At 48.8% G+C, this 21,825-nt stretch overlaps 1 protein-coding gene across 9 annotated transcripts in view; it reads right to left on the bottom strand.

The window, feature by feature from the left end:
• The window catches only part of RUSC2 (RUN and SH3 domain containing 2), a 55,182-nt gene extending 34,183 nt beyond the window's left edge, over positions 1-20,999 (bottom strand). For 3 of the 9 annotated variants that reach the window (XM_075410957.1, XM_075410958.1, XM_075410953.1), the window contains exon 1: positions 4,444-4,811. The gene's annotated coding sequence lies outside the window, so the exon portion shown is untranslated. The other 6 variants (XM_075410951.1, XM_075410950.1, XM_075410949.1 and 3 more) reach the window with 6 other exon arrangements.
• Positions 21,000-21,825: the final 826 nt, after the last annotated feature.

The raw sequence follows: 21,825 nt of genomic DNA on the forward strand, positions 1-21,825 counted from the left end.
ATCTTCTCATCCAGTACTGTCCTGCGATTCCACTGCTGGCAGAGAGGCACCTCCACCTCTCACCCACCGCTTCTCAACCACCAGGACAGATCTCCACATCTCTGACTTCTGGGTTGCTTTTCTTGGGTTTAACCGTCAGAACCATGCCTACTGAGATGAGTTATCACCCAGCACCTATGATACAGAAGTGGCTTTGGACTGAATATATAAAGATGACCCAGTTTATATTAAACAGAAAGGTAAAACGCAAACAGCTCTGTAATGAAATCTTTTCAATTTTTAAAGACCAGATCACTGGCTTACCAGTGAAAACAGTTATAAAGCCAATGAGAACAAAAAGTTTGGAGAAGTATCACAGAAAAGGCTTTGAATGTACATCCTCAGTAAAAAAGAAAACATCTGGAATGACCAAGCAAGGTGAGGGAATCAGCAGAGCAGGGCTCCTGACCAACCTGAATGAATAACCACACCAAGAAGGATATTAGAGGTAAGTAAAACAGCATCTTTGGTGCTGCTTTGGCAAGAAGAATATGGAAGCAATGGTAACAACAAGTTAGATAATACAGAAGAAAGACGGTGCAGAAAAGGAAATGAGCTTTTGAAGTGGAAACAAATTCAAGAAGAGGAATGCACTCAAGTCAGAGGGACAAGATATTCTTGATTCCAGAACAATGAAAGAATCATTGCATGATCACAGCTGGCAACATGGCTTTTGATAAAAACACCTGTGAGGAAAGAGAGGAAGGAGGGGAAGCTGTGTGGCTGGCGAATAATAAAGGCAAAGTTTGTACCTGTTCTGAAAGAGGAAAGAAAGTGACCCACATTAGATTTATCAGCATGCCCATAAAGCTTTCAGAAAACACTGGAAAAGAATAATAAGACTGGGAAATAAATGAAAAATGGGGCAACCCACAACATGGGGTTGCAATAGGTGGGCAGCTGTCTGGCTATCAGGAATAATACCAGAGTGAGGTCCTGACTCACCAGGAGCATCAGATTGGAAGAAAATGAAAATCTCTGGGACAGAGAATTTGTTTTTCATTTGCTATCACAGCCTCACACATCTGAGAGGCTGTCATGGAGCTGTGGGCAGTCCATTGCTGGGTCCTCAGCATATTCTCCTGGGCCACCTGCACTTTCTGCAATGCAGGTCTGGGTCCATTGGATCTAGAGATCCAGCTCCTCTTTATCTCCAGCATTCTGCATTGATGCAGCGAACAAGACACACAGCAGCAATTATATCTCCTTCCTGCGAATCCTTTTGGTTGGCTCCAGCCGCCAACAGCTCTGGCCCATCTTTTAAGCATCTCAAGGCAGAGATTATCTGTGCATTCTCACTGCTTAACAGATGTTCTTGTAAGAGTGGCACCTACCAGTAAGGCACAGCATGTACGTCCTGGGGAACGTTCCCATCCCACACTGAGAAGGAGAGTGCATTACCTTCTTTTTATTCCTTTGGGCAAGCATTGCACACACAAACTATATGTCATTTTTCTTCCACACCCCAACGCAACAATGTGTATCCTGCACTGATATGTCCTGTCCTCTGGCCCACGATGCACCTACAAACACACATGTGGTGTTGTCACCCCCCCTCCAAGCTCCTGCAGCAGCCCCACAAACAGTGTGTTACACACCTACAGGACCACATCCCGCTACCTGCTCCCAAATGGCCGAACGGGACAGAGACCTGGAAACACAGAGAGGGTTCCCGAGTCCCATGGCGAGACAGCGATGAGAATGAACTGCAGTTCAGGAAGCCCTGTGCTGCTGCCAGGACACTGTCACACAGCTGCAAGAAGAGCTCACTCTGCTCTGTGATTTTGCTGTAAGCCCTCTCCTTCCCACCTGGCACCCTGCACTGAAATGCTGGGTTAATCTTCTTCACCAGATATACAGGGTGGAAAGCTTTGCCACTCCATAGGGATGGAAAGGGAGCAACCGACTGAGAACCTGCAGCAGCAAAATGGTTCCTTCAGAAAACTGCTGCAGGAAAGGCTGTGCTGAGGATTGCTCCCACCTCCACAAACCCCTCAGGGCTGCACACTGCACTGACCATCTCAGGGAACACAGCGAGAGGCCAGAGAATGACAGTAGAAATGACACAATTACATTCCTTGACAATGACATCCTTGAATTTCCTCCCCTGTGTCCTCTGCCACTGGTCTTTGACCCAAACACCCCTGTTCCTCCAACTCTGCAATGCCCCTCACACCTGCCTCTTCTGCTTAAAGGTTCCTCTACAGCTCTGCCAAACATTTACCATTTTATCTACATTTTTCCTACTGTCCTATTGCTCCTGGTAGGCCTAAAGATGCTTTATCTGCATTATTCTTGGGTCGCTAGCAAACTGCAGAAAGTTTTTGTGAATAGGTTAGAACTGCCAAGCTCACTCTTGAGCAACACTGGTATACAAGGCCGTAGGTGTCTGGAGGTAAAAAAGCAGATCTCTACTTCCTCCACACTCCATACACCTTTAGCACACCCATCAATCCAGAACCTGTCTGATCTGTTTCTTGGCACCCAATGTTAATGTAACTCCAGTTAACACCGCATTCCCCTCAAACCTCTGTAATTGCAACTCCACATGCTCAGCACCTTCCATAACCCCAAAAGACTGCATCTGCTATTTGCTTAACCCCTTTGTCACTACATCCTCATGTGCACATTCCCCTACAGCCATGTCGCTGTTGTGGTTTAACCTGTCAGCTGGCAACTCAGCACTAGACAGCCACTTGCTCACCCCTCCCCTTCCACCCCAGCAGGACAGGGAGGGGAAACGGACAAAAGGCAAAATGTGTGGGTTGAGATAAAGACAGTTTAATAAGGCAACAAAGGAAATACCAATACTAACAATAATAATAATGCAGAATAAGCAAAGCAAACTATACACAACACAGTTTTCTCACCACCCAATAACTGATTTGCAGCCAGCCCCTGAGCAGCAGTTGTGGAACTCACAACTCACGGATTTCACAAATTTTGCAAAACTCCTGAAAAAGACGACTCCCAGAAAAATTTGAACTCCTGGACAGGAGAGGATTTGAACTCATGGAAAAAGAGAAAGAAGACTAAAAAAAGGACTCCTGTCCCCTGGCTGACTCCCCTTTATAAACTGAACATGACATCTGTGATATGGAATATTTCCGTTGGCCAGCTTGGGCTATCTGTCTGGCTAAGCTCCTTCCCAGCTCCTGCACACCTGTGCATTAGCTGAATATGGGAGTCTGGAAAAAGCCCTAAATTTCTTAGCAACAACTAAAAACATCAATCTTATCAACATGCTCCTACTAAATTCAGAACACAGCATCTACTGGGAGGAAAATTAACTCTGTCCTAACCAAAACCAGGACAGTCACTTTAGCACGTATACCAAAATCTCATTCTTTTATACCTTTGCCTTATTGTTCTTGCTGACTGTCATCCTGAACATCGCCTCTCCAGCATCTGTATCCCTATCCCACATACACCCTTCTCTTTGTTCAAGCCTTCTCCCTTTGCATTTGCAGAGGGAATATGATGGAAGGATTTGTACAGAGGGTGGGGGAAGGAAGAAGAAGGAAGGCAGGGAGGGAAAACAGGGATTTGGCTATAACAAGACCATGTAATTAAGCTCTAGTAACTGGTACCCAGCCTGGATCCCTCATTTCAGTAATTAAAGGTAGTAATTCCTCCTTTCCTAGATAATGTTTCTCATCTCATCTGTGAAAAGAGGCAGGGAGAAAGCATCCATTTACACAGCCAGCACAGACACACCCTGGGCAACACAAAGGACTCCAGTCTGCACAGAGCCCATGTATCTCTTAGCAGAAGAGCAGGGTTTTAGCTGCCACAATATTTTATCCTAACACCTTTTGAGCAATTATTTACCAGTATTTTTTAAAATAAAAAAAGGGAAAAAATATAAGAAAAAAAAAAGCCAAAAGCCATACTGACAGCAGCCTTTCATCCGTCTGCGTCCTTTGTTTCTGGCTTTTCATGGAAACGCTGTCTGTCAAAACAGCTTTAGAGCTGCACAGCAGCATCACCGCCACGGATGCACAGAGAGCACGGTAGCTGGCAGGACCAAAACAATCCTTGTGGGCTCGGCTGTCATGGCAGGCACAATGGAGAGCTGTGCAACGGCATTGTCGGGGCGAAGCACGGCTCGCCTCTGCACAACCAGCCCCGGGCACGACAACTGCTATTTCACAGCTACAATGGACAAACACACATTCTGCGCAGCAACACCAGCCTCCTCACTTGCTTACATCCTTCATAAACACAGTAGCTCTAAAGCAACTCATCCTCTGTAGAGACAAAGCAATCCTAAATTCTTTAAGCTTCATCGGGTAGCCGGCAATCTCTGAAAAAAAAAAAAAGACCGGCTGCTTTGCAGGACAATGAACGGCCTGAAAACCGTCAGCACAACTAAAGCCCACCCTGATCATTTCTCCATCTCACCTTTCCACAGATCCTCTGCTCCCTGTCTCCTCTCACTGAATACGCTCCGCTCCGGCACTGCTGAGCACTCAGATTCCAGCGGGCTCCGTGCTCTCTCACCAGGATGCTGTGGGAAACACAGAGTCAATTTTTTTAATTTTTTTTTTTTTTTCACGGCTGCATCCCTGGCAATGCAGAGGGTCTGCGCAACCACATCTCCAGTGCTCCTGCTGCTGCTGCTGCTGCTGTGACGTTGCTGCGTGTGAAGGAGCAAGCATGCCCACAGCACTGCCGCGCCGGCTTGCGATCAGCCCCTGCGGGACCTCAGACAAGGCAGGGGATGGGAGGGAGAGGAGAAGGAGAGGAGGGGAGATAAATCGAGCTGGAAGATGGAGGATTGATTCTTACAGGAATTCTGAAGACAGGAAGGTAGCATAAGGACAAATAAAAAGACTAAAGCTTATGCCATAAAATGGAGCTGCAGCATCTTATTCTGTGATGAGCTTGGGTTTCAGATGCTGCGTGGTTGCAAGCCACCTGATTTCTTCTCCTGGCTTTGCAAAGGAAAGCAAAAGGAACTGGAGTGCTGTGTTCCTATGGCTGATAATGGCAGCCAGAGCCCTTGGAGATAAAATGCTAGTCTGCAAAGCAAAGCACAGGAGGAGGAGCATGGGAGCACTTATTACCAAGAGATCAGGAGGAGTACAAGAAGCTTCTTGAAGCTTCTTCTACATTTCTGTAGTGCCTTGTCCTAAAGAGCTTCACCAACAGCATCTACACAACATTCCTGAAACGCAGCTGTCCCTGGAGTGAGACGCAGCCACTAGCACTTCCCCGGTGCCGAACACACCTGGCATGGGCAGGACATCTGCAGTCCCTGCTGCCACAGGGAATCTCAAATCAAGATCCCAGCAACTATTAACTACACCTTGTGACTAAAGCACTGCCCGTAACCTGGGCTAAATACCGGCATCTCTGCAACGTAACACATGGCAGAGCTTCCTTCCTGAAACAAGGGATCACCGCTTGCAAAAGCCCAGGCTCTCTCGCTGTCCTGAAGCCATGTGAAAGGATTTTTCCTTCACCTGCTTTCACCAGAGCCAGGTGCAACCTGCTCCATAGGCAGGTAAGTGCAGTTCCTGACTTTGTAAAGGGACACATGTGGCTACTTTTGTTTTTCTACCACTGTCCGGCCATGACCACACACCTCAGAAACCCAGTGGTGCTCCAGGCTGTGCCAAGTGACATGTTTCCAGCACTGAAGCAGCTGCCCTGAGACCACCACCCTGGAGGAACCACTCACGTTACTGCACTTAGCCACCCAGCCCTGCTCCTACAGCCACCTCCCTGCACTGAGCTAAGCAGGGCTCAGAAAATGCAGCATCCAGACTGGAAAAAGCAAACGCTATGAGCCTGAACCAAACCCCACCTCCTAAAACAAGGCTCCACGGGGAGTGGGTAAGTCAGAGAGGAGGCAAAGATATCACACAAACACAGTTCAGAGAAATGAAGAACCATCACTTGCCTAAGTGCTTTTTGCTCTATGCCATGATGCACCCAAAGCAGCAACCAAACAAAACAAATACAATAACTCAGACAGCACAGAACAACCCAGACAATACAACACTTTGCAGAAGCTTCTGCCTCGGGAGAGGCCAACATGAAAAGCTACGCCAAAAAAACTCTACGCTTCTTACTGCAAGCGGCTGCCAATTGTTTCAGATCCCAGACCACTAGAAACCTTTAAAATATCTCATCAGGTAACATTCAGATCAGATTTCTGACTGAAAACCCAGTGGCTGGTGGGTGGCTCCCACCAAGGGCTCCAGAGGCAGGAGTTTGGGACTCCCCCCAGTGCGGAGAGACCCTTCCAGCGAGAAAACAGAATGGTCCTTGGGCTGGCTGTGGGCCCTGCAGCCCACACGGGATGCACTGGAACCACCATCGCAAAGGTGGCTCTGCTACTCACCTCTGAAACATCGGGAGTGATGCCTCAGCCCATCCCAATGCTGAGGGTCCGCAGGTGCCTCCCAAGAGGCCAACGCACGTGTCACAGCTGTGTTACTTCACGGTCCCCAGCCCACGGCTTGCCTTTGCTTGTACACTCAGAGCCCACACCACCGCCTTGTCCTGTTCAAGCAGCTGGGACAAGTCCCAGGGAGGACACAGGGGCAAGGGACGTACCTCCACGCCTGGCCATTACAGCAAGCAGAAAGCTAGTCCTGCTGGGCTCTGCTCCACCCGAGCCGCAGTAAATGAGACTATTTACTGTATTCCCATTAGTGTGCAGCCCCTGGACCCTCGTACGGCCAGTCCCATTGTATTGTCAGCGTTAATTAAGGCGGGCTCAAGCAGAGTCTCCAGCCCGTTCAGCTGTGACAGTGAGGGAGCAGCAGCAAGGATGGAGGGAGCGAGTCTCAGCTGTGGAGCTCTGTGCAGAACAAGGAACGTTTGTTACCCAGGAGACTCGTTCCCACAGCAGAGAGGAGAATGGAAACTATTTCGGTGCCCTCCCCAGTCCTCCACGAGCATTGCCAATGCTGACGCCAGGAGGGATAAATGCTGGCAGGCTGAGTGCTTGCCTGCATCCCTGTCCCTGCCACAGGACACTGGCATTAACCAATTCACTGACAGCAATGCCTGCCTTGTGCTGCAGATGCACACCAGAGCAGATGGAGTCAGGGGGCTGCTTTGTCAACAGACAGAGCAGTGCAGCAGACAAGAGGCTCCCTGAGAAACACTCCTATTTACACATCTGTTCCCAAGATAAATATTTGTATCCTCCTCCCCAAAACACGTTCATCACGTTCACCCTGCCCCAAGCTCACGTGGCCTTGCACCTCTTCATCAAGCACCCCTTTGCTGCTTCTCCCTCCCAGGATCAGCCCTCTCAGCAACAGCTGTAAAAACTGATGGGCTGTCCCAAAGATTCGTAGGCAGTAAGAGATTACAGGCACTAATGAGGAAGAAGAAAGCTCTTCCTTGAGGACTGTCTTCTAGGAGATGACTTCTCTTTGATCACAGAGATGAGTCGGTGTGAGATGGGGAGCGTGGCTGACTCCACAGTCTCATGCAAGGAGAGCAACAGGAATACTGCAGGCTGGTGACTGAGCTCCTTAGAGAAGCAGGGCAAGGAAGATGGATGTGCCAGAACCCGTCTGCCCCTACAGTAACAGGGGTCCCTGTCCTGCTTGGCCTGGAGACGTAGGGATAGGTGCTTCCTGCACACCCCAGCACTGTGGGGTGCACCTTGGCAGGAGAAAACTGCTTACCAAGCAAAGCTGGCTTCATTACTCACAGGCATCCTGGGTGTAGGGCAGGGTTTTTGCCATCTCGCCTCCTTCCCCCTTGCTCCACGGGTGTGAGAACGCAATGCACAACATTTTTTCCCACCTGTGAATTCCAGTAAGGAGGCGCATCCCAATCCCAGAGCTGGGCTGCAGCAGAGCTCACCACTTCATGGGAGCCCCATGTGCTGCACTCGCACTGGGCACGAGCCGCGTGCGTACCTGGAGCGCTTGCTGACAACAACCAGGACACAAACAGACCATCTAGGCGCAAAAAAGCCCAACACATTTCTGTTTTGGCCTTGGGCTCCTTCCCTCACCTGCCTTCACTCACCATTCAGGAACAGGTATTTAATGACCCCTCATGGTCAGGTGTGATGCACAACCTACCCACCCTTGCAACAGTCAGACAGCCCCCGGGGCTGCCGCCTCTCCACTGCAGCTCACAGCTAGAACCCAGGGAGATGCTGGCTGCCTCCTCCTAAAGGATGGGTATTTTGGTCTAGCCCTCACTACCTTCAGAGTGTCTACGCCTTTTAAGCAAACAGAAAGCAGTACGAGCAACAGCAAGCTCGTCACCACAGTGGACAATCTATGCCTTTCTATCTGTGTGTGAAACAGCATGAACGTGCCTAGTCTGCAGCTTCTGGCTCATCTTTACCCCATCTGTAACATGACCACAGCAGGGATGGACATCATCACTCTTTCCCACATGCTGGACCACTCAGGAGCAAGGTGGGAGCCACTCAGTGCCTCTCACCTCACTCACTGACCGCTCACAGCAGAAATCTGAATCCTCAAGACAAGGCGACCCCATCCAGCACCACTGAGGCTGTTTCAGGAATGCCAGAGAGCGGGATGTCGGTCAGAGCTGACCATGGTCTTGCTCAACTGGAGCAAGGAGGACCAGAACACAGAGGCCATCAGGAACGCAGGAGGTGCTGAAAACTGGGCAAATATTCTCGGAAACAAAAACCAAAATCATTCCACATCACTGCCAACCCTGCCTTTCAAGGTCAAACAACATCGCTCTTTCAAACACACAGAGATCAATACAGGCTGATCATTACCCACAGGCACTTGACAACTTTTCTGTTTGGTGGGAACAAGAGTTTCTGAATGAGGGGTCAGAATCGAAGAAGACTGGGAAAAACACATATTAGCTTAGTGGCAATGCCTGCCCTCAGTCCTCCCATTTCCCTGGGGGTCACTAACTGCTGTCCCCCACTGAGTGGGCCTTAGGAGAGGATCCGAGGACAGAGGAACAGGAGTCTGTGGGATTACACCAGTCACAGACATGTTCGCAACAGCAGGATTCACCAATCCCCCATGATCCTGATTTCTTCAGGGCTAGCAATCCAAGGCAGGAATCGTGCCTCCAAATAAGAAAATGGCTTTAGAAGAGAAAGTTGTTGCTGTTTTCTCAAAAAAACTTGGGCTTTTCTCTTTGTCTGCTAACCATTTTCTAACAGAATTAATTCCCCAAATGAATTCCTCTGATGTTTAAGAACATTCTCTGAATTTCCAGCTTATCTTTATCCTTGCACAGCTCACCCATATTCACTCATGTTCCAAAAATGAGCTTTAACGTCAGCTTTATCCCGTCTGTGTTTAGTCATATCATCTGAGTTCTTTAATCACTTCACATTAGGCAGGTTCCTCATTTCTTTGATCATACCAATATCCCTTCTCTGGACCTGACCCAGTTTGCGTACAGCCTTCAGAGAGTGACTGGAAATGTACACAGTCTTCTGAGCAAGTCTCACCATGCCTTAATACACAAATTTCCCCATCACTGGTACAAATATTTTTTCCACTGTGAAATGTAGGATGACATTTATCTTTTTTGTAGCTGCATCACACTAGCTGCTCACAGTTGTCCTTCACGTCACTGACAGACCCTGGGTTTTCCCCCTTCACTCTCATTGTCCCCCGTGAGCTCCCAGCTGGAGCTGAACTTTTTGTTAGTTTCTCATGCACATAGCCATGCAATTTTGAACTATCCAGTTCCCATTTTTGTTATTCCTTAACGACATCCACGCTCTTCCTGTTGAATAACCCGAACTGCCTCTGATGATTCTTCCTAGTTTTGTGTCTTTAAGAAACATCAGTAGAAAAATTCTACTTTTTAATGCTCAGAGTACTACTTGATGTATTGAATAGCTTCCATTTTCAGACTACTTTCTACTAACACCTTCCCTTCAGACCAGTAGTTCCTCTTTCAACATTGCTGCTACCTTCCTCTAGCCTGTTCGCTGCTCCTTACTTCTTAGCAAAGGACATTATGGATGGAAGAAGCCCACAGGGGTTCAAGAGGAGGCAGGATAAGTAGCTGAGAGATCCATTTCAGGTTACTGAACAGGTGAAATAAAACAGACTTAGTAAATCCCCTGGGAAAAAAATAATAAACATGTGGTATCTGCTTGCCCTGCTCCCACTATTCCCTTGCTGACCACCTGCAACCACTTTTGGAAAAATAATACTGGGTCCGGTGGATCCTTCATCCCAATCACAATAGTGGTTTCCACCTTCTTGTATTAAGGTCAAACCCTTCCTACTGCTAGCAGCTGATGCCTCACTGCTCAGGACAGAGGCTTTCACAAGCTCCATAAAAAGTCACAACTAACAGACAGGACTAGTGCTGGCAAGGCTCCCCATGCGGCTGGGCTCAGCTCCACATACCTCTACAATACTGAGATGTCTGCGGGAAAACCAAACCCAGCCCACAGCCAGCTGTGTGTCTCCAGTCCCTTCAAGTCCTGAAATCCCTTACGTTTGTACTCTTATTTCTAGGAAAGTGCTGCTATCAACGTTTCACACACAGGAGACTTGGGGCAACAAGAAGTGAGTCACTTGGAAAGCTGTGGGAAAGGGAGAACCGATCCTACAACCCCAGTGCCCATCTTTTAGCCCTAACGCTTACTGCTGCCGAAGTCAGAGTGCAAAGAAATAGCTGAACACTTTCAGGCAGAGGCAAGTGAGGACAGAAACAACAGAGCCGATCCCGAGTTATGCCTGAAGTCTCAGCTTCAATCCCATAAGTCAAGCTCCTAAAGCTGTACAGAAAACCTTGAAATAAATCAAAGCCTGGACATAACTGATCCAGCTTGAAATTTCAGAGTGTTTGAAGCAGGAGCTCAGCTCTAAGAGCAACTCTGTTTCTTCAAGCGCTGCTGTATTCACTGGTTTGTATTCTGATCTCAAATAAAAATTATGTATTTCCAACTCAGCCGCTGAAAAGCTGCTGGGCTGAGCTGAATCCGCAGCCCTGAAATGGTTCACTGTCTACATGCCAAGTACAAGCCCAAATCGCTGTGTACTCAGCACGCACTGCTCAAGCAAGGTGACTGCTTATGGTTCCCATGATGTACACCAAAGTGACATTCCCTTCCCACTCCAGTGGCATCACCCGGCTGACTCAAAGCAAGGGTGACTGCACTGCCAGCAAGCCTCAGCTCACAGAGACTGCAATGGAAGGGATGCAGCAGGAAAGGGGCAATCAGGGGAGAAGAAAAACATCACTGCTGGACACATGAGAGGCCACAACCAAGAATGGAAAAAGCCTCCTGCCCTTCTGCTTCTGTACTGACTCACAAATATTCCGGTTTTCCAAGGCAACAGCAAGTATGCAAACTGCTCTGGATTCCATGCAGGAAACACACAGTCAACCCCCTCTGCGCATGCCGAAGCACTTCCCTGCCAGTGCTGCTCAGAGCAACAGCAAAAGGCAAGCAGTGAGATCTGCAAACTCACCGCAAAGTGAGTTCCCAGCAGACCTCCCTGTTCTCAAACACTCCCACCTTTGCAAGGAAGCCCAGGGAGCACATAACCACCAGCTGATTTTATTAGAGACATGTGATTTTAATAATGCTTGGTTATACTGATCTTTTTCCTAAGTTTCTCCATTTACAACCCAAGCTGGACATGCAGTGTTGCTCTGCAGTGTTACCTGCCCCAGCTGGCTATGTTATACTGGCAAATCAAGCAATGTCTAGACAGCTTGCGCTTCTGCAAAGCACTCTGTGATTAAAAGAGATTATTGAAGGCACACTCAAAAACCACCCACTGGCAGCAATGCTACAGCACAATATTGGCAGGCAGGAGTGCCACCCAAGAGGCTGCCTGTGCTCCTGAGCACCCACCTCCCTGCAGACACCTGGAAAAGCTGCAAAGGGGAAAGGAAACAGGGCCACTGAAATCTCCTGCTAAAAAGCCTCTGTAATGCAGGCCTGTAACTCACAGAATCACAGAATCACAGAATCACAGAATAGTAGGGGTTGGAAGGGACCTCTGTGGGTCATGTAGTCCAACCCCCCTGCCGAAGCAGGGTCACCTACAGCAGGCTGCACAGGACCTTGTCCAGGCGGGTCTTGAATATCTCCAGAGAAGGAGACTCCACAACTCAATCCCAGAGACCCCATCCACCACGTGTGCATTTAACGTGGTGGCTCTCAGATGGAGCGGTTGTTTTTTACTCTTCATCTGTGTCGTCTACAGCACCGATACTTTTAGCTGAAGGGATAATGTCTATATATAAACAGCAAATTGACATAAATTATAACTATTGCCATGACACCTCACACAGCACAGATTGCACATCCCCACCCATAATCTTCATGCATGACCTGCTCATTCAGAAGGGATTTGTGGTTGCCGTAGATCACAGGCTGAACTTGAGTAATGGTGGCATTTTGCTTTGAAGCAGACAAATAGTATGTGGGGCTGTATGAATAGGCATGTCATACACAAGGCATGGAGTAAACCTTCCTCTCTGCCCAACCCTGCCTGGCACATGCCTCATGGACATGTCCTATATGGACAAATTGGTAAGAGTTCAAATAGAGCAAGGAAAACCAGAAAGGAGTAAATTGCAAAGCAAGTGGGTTAGTTCTCTGTAGAAAACTAGAGGATACATGCAATCGGTTCTGAAATGTATAGCAGACTGCTGCCAAGCTGTTCTCCATATCCTCAACAACAGGAACAGGCTGCCTGAAGGGCAGCCGGGGAAGTTTCGGTTAGAAATCAGGTATAACAGACAAAATTAGCCATTCATTATTTCACCAAAAAAACAAATCAGGCAGTACGTAAGACTGATTTTCTTAATATTTTGTATGGTCTTGTGTGTCTCAGAAGCAATTTGCTTTACTTATTTGGAGGCATGCACTCCTGCTAATTTTCACAGGCCCTTAGTGTCAAAAATTCTCAGCACTGGTGAGGCTGCACCTGGAGTACTGTATTCAGTTTTGGGCCCCTCACTACAAGAAGGACACTGAGGTGCTGGATGGTGTCCAAAAAAGAGCAATGAGACTGGTGAGGGGTCTGGAGAACAAGTTTTACGAGGACTGGCTGAGGGACCTGGGGCTGTTTAGCCTGGATAAGAGGAGGACAACGGGGGCCTTATCGCTCCCTACAACTACCTGAAAGGAGATTGTAGGGAGGTGGGTGTTGGTCTCTTCTCCCGAGTAACTTAGCGATAGGAGGAGGGGCAATGACCTCAAGCTGCATCAGGGGAGGTTTAGATTGGATATTAGGAAAAATTTCCATAGTGAAAGAGTGGCCAGGCATTGGAACAGGCTGCCCAGGGAGGTGGTGGAGTCACCATCCCTGAAAGTGTTGAAAAAGCATGTAGAGGTAGCACTTTGGGATACGGTGTAGTAGGCATGGTGATGTTGGGTGGATGGTTGAACGTGATGATCTTAGAGGTGTTTTCCAACCTGTGATGCTATGATTCTATGATTCTATGAAATTGGAAAAAATTTCTTTTTCTAGGTTCTCCTTCAACCTGAACAATTCTAGGATTCTATGATCTTTGGGTCTTGGCCAATCCACTGTGCCATAGCATCAGGAGATACTGATAGAGGGAAGGGACTGGACTGTTAAGGAGTGGGATGCAGCAGATTATCTCCCAGTCATCAGGAGCTTCTAGAGAGAGATGAAACGAAGAAACACAAGGAATGGCATAGCCTGAGTCCACTATGCCTGGGCCAGGCAAATGTAATTACATGAGTTCTGGGGATCTTATTATTATGTAATTTCTTTTCAGCGCAGAGGAACAGGAAGTCTGTAATGCAGGATTAAAAACCCGGAAGAGTTTATTCTGTGAGAATACCTGGAGAAAAGGAGACATGCTTTTGGAAAGACACAGCAAAGCTACAGGTCAAGACAGAGTGGAAAATCATCCCATGCCAGCTGGTCCAGTAGGTAATCCACCTGGCCATTAAAAACATACTCGAGGGTATTTTTTTTCTAAATGGAATATGTTTAGTACCAGCTCTCAGCCAGTGGTTTTACCCTCCTTTCATCCATCACAGTGAAGAGATTTTTTCTCATTAATTCACTGTTCTTGAAGATGATGCATAGCTGAGAACCCTCCTGTTTCTCGCTGTGGATTACAGCCCACCTAATACAGCAGGCTGTACTGGATCATCAGTCAGCTGTACTCGAGGTCTCCATGCCTGGTCAGCCCATAATTAAACAACTTTTTGGCTGTGTGTACTTACTGTTGTATGCTTAATCGGCACAGAGTCTAAACTGCAGAACCTAACTGCCATGCGGCCAGTTGCATGAGGTCTACCTCCTCCAAAAGCCGTGCTGAGGCAACAGGCAGCCATCCCATATGCAGGCAGACACAGACAGCCAGAACCAAGAACTACGCGTCTGTCCACAGCTTACAACAATTTTTCTCAGGCTGGAGAAAGACCACAGCAAAGGAAATGCTGTAGGGATGCAAGGGATCCGTGCATGAGAAGAAATCCTGCCATGTTCTTTAAAATAGAAAATCAAAGCTGGTAGAGGCAAAGCGCAGGCTCACAGAGTGCCCATGACCTGGCACCGGCAACGAGGCAGGCGATGAAGGCAAAGCAGGTCACAGGAGACGCCTCATAAACACACCAACATTAGATTGCGCTGGACAGACTGAAACAGGGCTCAACATCCTGTGAAGCAGATGAAAGAGCTGGGGCACACTGCTCCACAGGGTTCCGCAAGGAGATATCTCAGCACTTCAGGGACCTCTGGAAACTGTGGTGTGGGGCTCTGGCACCACACAGAAGACTATTTAGAAACATCCAGCAAAGAGGTGCTTAGAGATGACAAACAAGGTCCTGTCTCCCCATGCATGCCAGACACATTCCAGGCAGGGGAACAAGAGCATGCCAGGGTGGAAACAGCCATGAAAGAGCCCTTAGGAGCTCTGTAAAGTACAATGATACACAGAGCCTTTGCTCAGGCCTAGTAACAAGCAGCAACAATGATGACTCAGAGAGCTCCTTCGTTGGCTGGACATGGGAAAGGAGCAGGAAGGAGCAGCAGAATGGAGAAGCAGGAAGCCCCTGATGAAGGACAGATTGCCCAGAGCATATTCGTGGAAAAACAGACACTGGCTTTTCATCTCCACGACGTATTTCCATCTCTGGAAAATTCTGAAGTCTGTGCTTTCAGTACAGACTTCAGAAAGCACTCCATCCTGTGCACAAACCCAGCTTGTGCCACTCAACACACAGCAAGTAAAAGTGAAGACCAGCTAAATGGTGAGATGGGAAGCAGGCCTGGCAATGGCTGACCATGAGAGACACAGCAGAAGACAAATGGCTGCTCTGCTTTCACTCATTCTCTGTGGAACGGCCAGAGAAAACTCTCAGTCATGGTGTTTTAATGGGACCTGCTCTTCATCCCTGGGAACATCTGCCACAATTAGCAATACCATATCAGAGGAGGTGAAGCATGAAGTGCCAAACAGCTCTTGTGACGTTTCTAGAAACTTTTGCATGCCTGCTGTTTTCACAGCAACTTTCTGTATCAGCTTAAAATAAATCCAGCCCTTCTGAAAGTAAGTACTTAGACACTGCAAAAGCATCTGGCCCTTCCTCTACAAAGCCAGAAAGTAGCACAGATGTATATGGGGATGCAACTGCGGAAGTCAAGGAGCTACAGAGGTCGATTAATGCCATAGTCCTGAACCCCAGCATCTGAAAGAGAACTGTGGACTCCCCTCTCCGTGATACTGCTGCTTTCAATTCAAGAGCAAACTGCTAAGCCCAAGCACTGCCCCCAGGTTTGCAGCCAGGAGACATCTTGGCTCTTTTCCTCTGCTTCTGTGTGCAAGGCTCTATCTATTAAGCCACGTAACAGCAATGGGCAATCCACTCGCATAGTGGGTAACTTCTTCTACACCCCATGCTAGACCAGGCAAGAGTGGAGCCACATCATCTGTCTACAAGAGGGAGCATCTCTGTCTTCAGATGGAGCTTCTCTGAGCATGCGCCCTCCAAGAAGCATTTCTGTGAGCTCTAAACTCCATACGCTGAACGCAAGGACTCAGTGGGGTCTGCTGCTTTCCAGTGGGCTCTCCTGTTATCCAGCACAGAGCAGAGGCTGATGCTGTAGCAGCGTGACAGCAGCTGAATTGCACACCTAGCATTGGACTTGACCAACATCAGGCAAAACAGCCTGGGGGAAACAAACTGCAGCTTCCAGCTCCTCAGTGGGACAGCGCATCCTGCATTGGCTGCATAGCCCAAGGAGCATGGGTCCCCAGAAATCTCTGTAGCGGGGTCTGGTTTTCAGTTATAGGCACTGATCATGCCATGAAAAGGGCAGAATTTTGGGATAACTTTTGTGTTTATATGAACAGCAAGGATGTCCAGAGCTATAGGTGTTAATTCAACACACAGATATAATATGCCTTCCACAGTTTAACTAATCTCCAACTGCTAGTCCTCAGGATAAACCTAATGCAGGTCCAGAATCCCTACATATGCCATTGCTACAGCCCAAGACTTTTTAGAGAAGCAACTAGCTCTGGTCACCAGCAAGGACCCAGCATCAGGCTAGATTAAAGCTCAGGTTAACCCCTCCTGGAATTTCCTGTACCTCTTATTAGAGCTAGTGATAATACTCAGAATACACAGGGAAAGCTCTGTAGCAAATAACCTAATTAGAAGTGAAAGCCTCACATCCTCTCAGTGACCAGCACATCTGCAGAACATGAGGGTCAGCGTCCTCTGCAGTCAGCAGGGCAGCAAGAAGAGGAAAACACGGGGAGCCCTGCTGGACCGCCTCCTGCTGCCCCCTCCCAAGGGTCCTAGGCTGCTCTCTATGGAAGATCCCCAACACTTTGGCTGAAACAATGCCAGGATTTGGGCAGGGCTTGGTGTTATTTTTAACACTTGCTCACATAACTCTGGATGAATCCTGGGAAGAGCTTGTCACCAAAATAGTATGCTGTGGGCACTATTTATACACCCACTGGCAGCACAGTAGGATATGCTAAGGAGGGAGAGCTAGAGGACCCCCTTCCCTCCTCACAGCTGAGAAGCTAGGGATATAGGCTGGCCCCAAAATATGGTTTATTGTTTGGGCTAGTTCTCAGAAGTAAACCGTCACCTACAGAAGGCCTGATATCCTCGTCCATCCTGCTTAGGAGGCTCTTGTCCACATGGGAGGGAAGCCCAGGTACAGCAAGATCAGGGAAGATGGGTGGCTGTGTGTACCGGGGCAGGCACATCCCAGCTGCTGTGGACTAAAAAGCGAACAGTTGTGCCTAAACACCAGCTAGGTCAGAAGAAAATGCTGTTGCCCTCCTATTTTACCTGTCCTTGGCTACTGCAGGGAAAACCAGCAGACGTGGGGTTTCTTGGTCATCAGCTCTTTTCCCTGTACAGCCCCAGTAAAGGTGTGCAGTGATGGGGGAAGGGGAAGCATTAAATGCCAGTGAGGTTTGCTGGACGACTGACTCTCCTTCATCCCTAGGGACAACAGCAGCCTCAGGCCTTTCTTTATGAAAACAACTTGCCCTAAGAAACTGAAGGCACAAAAAAAAAATATATATATACCCTTTTGAGACTATCTAGAGAAAGGAGGCTCTTCCTCTGTCTAATTTTCTGGGGTAAAAATAACTTCTCTAAAGCTATTTCTGTGCCTATTGAACTTCCTTGATGTTTGTCTTCCGTGAGTTTCTTCTCCCTTCGCCTTTCTCCCAAGACACATTCAGACTGCTCTCTTGTGTCTCCTGGAGAAGCAGGTGACATGACCTGCAGCACATGCACAGAATGCTGCAAGAGAACAGACAAGACAGACAGGCTCTGGAGCAGCCACCTGGAGTAGAAAGGGAGCCAGAGTTTGAGTTTCCACAGTGTAGGTGAAAAGAAAATGGATATATGCATTTTCTTTCCAAGTAATAGAGGCTACAGCCTGAGCAGCGTACTGACTGTTCATCAGAGCTACAGAACAATGCAAAATAAAACCACATACACACTACTAATTGAAGCATGCTCTCCAGGCAGGGGCAGGACTTGCCACATTACTTGTGGCAGAACAAATGGAAGCGATCAGCTCCTACCTTGTCAGATACGATCTCCCCAGACAGTGGGCTCAGCTCACTGCAGCTGGAAGCCGGGTGCAGCAGCAACGGCATGAGAGCAGCAGGAAGAACACAGCATGCAGAGCCGGCGATAATCCGAAGCAAAACCCGCTTGTCCCCGTGTCAGCTCAGGGATCAGCGAGCTGTGCTGCGGGGAGCGTCCGCAGGCAGCTCGCCCGTTTCTGCAGGATGGCGGGCGAGAGGCAACATGACAAGGCACTTCTTCCAGATGGGAGCTGGCACAGGGATTCCTCCCGCTGCCAGTCACCTGCCTCTCCCAGGGCACAGCGGTGCCAGGGTGCTGGTCTCACTCACAGACCATGTGGGCAGGAGGGAAAAGCGAGGGCTGCGGGCTGCTGGCAGCGCAAGGGCCAGATTGCTAATGAAAGCCCCAGTGTAAATACAGATGCACTCTGGAGAGGGCTATGGCAGAAATGCAGCTCACATTACAGAGAGCCATTTACAGCAAGCTCAGAAAGAAGGGAGAGTGATGGAGCTGTGCGGGCTGACTCCATGCCTGCCTGCTCAGGCAGGGGGGTGGGCGGGCAGCTGCCTGCAAGGAGAAGCAGGGGTGAAGTGACCACCAGCAAGGGGAGACTCCCCAGTTCCACAGTCTCCAGCAGCCCCTACAACTCCACACACAGCGCCTGCTAGCAGTAATGCAAACCTATGCAATTTTCCATCCTACACCCCGCTTGGGACAGCCCCAGCACCACACCTTCTCTGGTGTGCAGTGCTGCAGCAGCCCACCACGCCTGCGAGAAAGGCTGATCAGAGCATTTCTCCGTCTGTGTGTGTGACCACCTCATGGTGTAGAAGCCTGTTCCCGCTGTCCAAGCCCTCTCCCTATGCTCAGGAGCTGCAAGTCTTTGGGACTTACCCTCTCTCTCCAGTTCACTGCCTTTGGCACCTCCTGCTAGCGTTCTTCTTTCCCTGCCATTTCAGGATAACTTACAAGCTGTATTGCAACTGGATTTACACCAAATAAGGAAGATGGGGGACAGGGCAAAGCAGCAGTACGTCAAAGGGTTTGGGGGCTTTACCTCCTTTGTGCCCACAGATAGAACCAGCAGTAGAGGCATTTTGCAGGATTCAGTCACTGCCAATTAAACGAGCACTGAAAACCTCAGCAAGAGGCAGAGCAGGAGCTGTTTCAGGATGCACATCATAGCGGGCATAGCGTATTTTCAGTAAGTGTGGTGCCAGTCAGGCATATAGCTCATGCCAGTGACCTCTTGGTGCAGGTGGTGACAAAAAACAGGGAGTTCACGTAGGAGTGAAGCAACTGAGGTCTCTTGTGTAGAAGCTTTGAAAAAAATATTACCTAGCCTCTAAAGAAGAAGTATGAAAACTGTTGACTTGGGCCAATTGCATCAGTGAGTGCTGTTAAAAACCTGATGTCAAGGAGAGCACAGGACCCCAAAGTAGTAAGTGTATGTCCTGGTGATACCTACCAGAGGGGTGAGAGTTAATGAGAGTTGCCAGGTTGTATTATCTACTGTCTCCACTCACCAGCAAACTGCTGGTACAGCCACTACCCCTCCACAACTGGGAAAGCAAGGCTATCGGAGTTAAATCTCTCTGTTCCTGCACATGCTGATATCCTTTCCCTGGGCTGACAGTTCCTGCAATGAGGAAGGTGCTTTAGGCTTTCCCTGTCTATGGTGCAGAGATTCTCCACCGCAGCCCAGCCCAGCTGACCTTAGGATGAGGTAGTTCTCCTGGCATTGAGCTACCCCGGCACAAAAAAAATGGAAAACTTCCCAATGTAACAACAGTGAATCTGGCACTGGGTGCAGCTCCCTAGGTCTGTCTGAGACAAAATACAGCCACAACTTCATTGCCAAGTATCCATCAACACGGGCAAGAGGGCTCCAGACAGGGGCTGATTCTCCAAAGATTATGAGCCTTCATGACATTCCCGTGTAGTGACAAACTGGGACAGGTCTCTCTCGGGGTGAAGCGCCTACACTAACAGGGTGGTTTGCTGCTTAGCAAGACAACACTGAAGCAGTATCTTCTACCAAGCTGCTTCTGCAGCCAGACTGGTCTCAGCCAGGGAATGGCTAACCACCAGATGATCCCAAAGTGTTTAAAAACCATTCACAACAACCCAGGCTCAAACGAGACAGTTGAGAGTGTTTAGATCAAGGCTGCAATAAGACTCACCACGTCTCGGGCAACAGCAATCCTGTCAGGGCACAAGTGACAGCCCTGCAGCATCCACAGCCTCCTAGGAGCATGAACACTGACCTCGGCTACGGAAGTAGCCAAGACTAACTTGGTCTACAAGCTCTCCCCTGTGCCTTCTGACCATACCTAGAGAGATGGAGGAATGCGATATCCACAGAAAATGGGGTTTAGCAATCTGTACTGCCTGGCCTCGACTCAGTTTGGGAGCTGCTCTTCCCTACAAGCACTGCTCCACCTCAGTCTCGCCCACTGCCCACGTTCATCGCTCACTGGAGGAATCCAGCTACCACAGGGGAGGACAGGCACAGTCAGCACCGCTTCACAGCAGTTTACTGTTCCAGCTCAGCTGCATAAAACCTGAAGCAGACCACCTCCCAGTTCGGTGCCTCTGTTCCCTCCTGCTCCCCATGGATTAAGGATCATAACACTTACCAAGTTGCTGCGGATGTTGTAAAGTTAACTTCATTAAGGGATGCTGACACTCTGTAAATAGTAACAAGCATTCTGCGAGACTCTTTTTCCACCCATTAAGCAGAGATTCCTTGTGGCTTTCCCAGGCATACAAGCGACTGCACGAGGCTTTCTTCACCCTCACCATGGCAGGTACGCTGGAAAGTCAGGGATCCCCATCACCCCCAAAAGCAGGAGCTTTTGTCGGTCCACCAGCTGCGTCCAGGCCATCTGCCAGCCAGGAACGCAACGCAGCAGCCCAGCCTCAGCCGAGCTGTCAAGGCAGCGGAAGGGCTGGGTCTGCACCGCTCTGGAATTCCAGCAACGCACAAACACCCCGTCAGCCTGCACCAGAAATGACTCCTCCCTGCCCCGGACCGGGCTGAATCGCTGGAAATACCAAAACAACGATGAGGTCACGTTCCCAGAGCAAGGAACTGGAGCCAGATATAGCTGCGCACAGAAGGGTGCTAAAAAGGGACTCAGTGTACAGGCTGGAGGCTCTGGCAGACAGGCACCCTGGCATTTGTCTCATATTAAAAACAGCTCGAGGCTGCCAGGAGACTTCTTATTTCTCTGAAGGGAGCAGCGAAGTGGGCAGCACAACAGGGGCTTTAAACTCTTTATGCATCCCAGTGAAAGAGGCACAAATGTTAGAGCTCATGAGTGTACAGATTTGGGTTCAAGGAACGAGGCACGGGTAAAATTGTGACTGGATTCTGAGTCCAGTGTTCCCAAAATCTCACTGTGATACCAGGTTTAGGCTTAAGCAGTTAAGATTCCTCTGCAGCAAGCTGAATGGCAGACAAAAATCATAGCCCCATTACTGTCTCATTGGTTTTGCTACAGTTTAAGCCAGCTTCCATGAAAAAAAAAAGCATTGGTTTGGTAAGTTTTCAGTGGGGTGAGCAGCAAATAACAGTGGCTCCTGCTGTAGCTCTTGAAACAAGAATTCAAGGCACTCTATTAGCAGCAAACAGACTTTTCAAGGCAGTGCAGTTTCAGCCTTTCCCAGTTCTCAGTGGAGGGAGACTGGAGACATTTTGCTGTTTAGACTGTGAAGGAAATTGCAACATAGGACTTGGAAAAGATTGAGGAATTCGCAACTGAATT

This window comes from Opisthocomus hoazin, chromosome Z (assembly GCF_030867145.1).
Source record: "Opisthocomus hoazin isolate bOpiHoa1 chromosome Z, bOpiHoa1.hap1, whole genome shotgun sequence".
In the NCBI taxonomy this organism is placed as follows: Eukaryota; Metazoa; Chordata; class Aves; order Opisthocomiformes; family Opisthocomidae; genus Opisthocomus; species Opisthocomus hoazin.